The sequence below is a fragment of the Lipotes vexillifer genome, unplaced genomic scaffold (genome assembly GCF_000442215.2).
Source record: "Lipotes vexillifer unplaced genomic scaffold, Lipotes_vexillifer_v1.1 scaffold518, whole genome shotgun sequence".
Taxonomy (NCBI): Eukaryota; Metazoa; Chordata; class Mammalia; order Artiodactyla; family Lipotidae; genus Lipotes; species Lipotes vexillifer.
This window is the reverse complement of record NW_006780945.1, coordinates 579,057-580,371: the sequence shown is the minus strand read 5'-3', so window position 1 is coordinate 580,371 and position 1,315 is coordinate 579,057. Positions and strand designations below refer to the sequence as shown.

Below are 1,315 nucleotides of genomic sequence, written 5' to 3'. Positions count from 1 at the left end.
GGGCGGGGCGGGGAAGAGTGAAGGGAGGAGGGAAATGGTCTGGGTGGGGCCAGGCCCGGTCCTGTGGCCTCCCTGGAGAGGACTCTGGTTGGAGCGCCCCAGCTGCTGGTGTGGAGCCGGCCCAGTTCAGAGGGGGTTTGCCCCCCTCCCGTGGGCCTGTCCTCCTGGGCTGGGGTTTAATTGCAGAGCTGTGGAAGCTCCCGGGACAGAGCCCTGGGAGCAAGGTGAGGAGCCCTAGAATCGTGCTCCCTGAGCCCTGTGCCTGGGGGAGGGGCCGGTGTTGCTAAAATTAGGAGAAATTCAAAGAAGGGCTCCCGTGGCTTCCTGGGAAAGAGAGAAGCTGCTGCAGGGTCAGAACTGGCTTTGGGCAGGCCTTGTTCTCTGCCGCCTCTTCCCTGCACCCTGGTGAAGTGCTCGGTGGGGTGGCACCCCCATGCCCCCCACGCCACAGGGCTGGGAGGCCTGCGGTTCCCGCTGTTTGCAGGGAGGCTGCCAGTTACCGCCCAGCAGCCCAGCCCCTGCCCTTCCTGGCTGGGGTTCCTGCTCAGGGTAGTGGCAGAAGACAGCAGATGCTGGGATGTTTGCAGCTGCCCTCACAAAGCGGGCTGAGAGGGGCTGAGTGGACCGAGACACTGGCAGCATCTGGCCAAGGGCAGCCTGCTGGGAGACGCCGGTTTTTGTCCTCGGGGAGCCCAGGCATGAAGCTGCACTTAAGTGCAGAGTGGGGCTGGGTAGAGGTTAAGAGCTTGGGCCTGCAGACCTGGGAGCCCCGGGATTCGGGCTTCTCAACTTGTGCCCTGCAGCGGTGTGTTTTTGGTCCAGTGACCTGAGCTCTGGGCCTCAGTTTCCTCATCTGTAACCGAGAGGACCATCAGAATGACCTAGCACCCTGGTGAGAAGTGAGAGAGCGCAGGCTGAGGCCCCGAGGCCTGCTGGCTGGCGCTGTGGATGTGGAACGGACCCAAGCACCAAGCAAGTGCAGCCTCCCCGGGGTTGGCATAGGAGGGAGATCCTGGATCTGGCCGCCTTCCCTTGACTAACAACCTTGGAACGTCTGAGGGCGGATTATTGAGGAGCCAGCTGGTTTCTCACCCAGGGTGAGGCGCTCAGCATTGGTGTCCTGGGCTGCCTCCCTTGTCCTGGCTTCAATCTGACACCCTAGCTTCTGCTGGAATTAACCATCTACTTCTGACACTCAGAGCGTCATTCCCAAGCATCAGGAAACACTCTTTGGTTTTGACAAAAATTGTAGGAGTCCGCCCCCGGTTTTCTGTTTTTATTGGCTCAGGGTGCAAGGGGTGCTTTTGTCCTGCTG

At 61.1% G+C, this 1,315-nt stretch overlaps 1 protein-coding gene across 1 annotated transcript in view; it reads left to right on the top strand.

The window, feature by feature from the left end:
- The window catches only part of UBALD2 (UBA like domain containing 2), a 4,631-nt gene that overhangs the window by 2,864 nt on the left and 452 nt on the right, over positions 1-1,315 (top strand). The gene's annotated exons all lie outside the window — the stretch shown is intronic.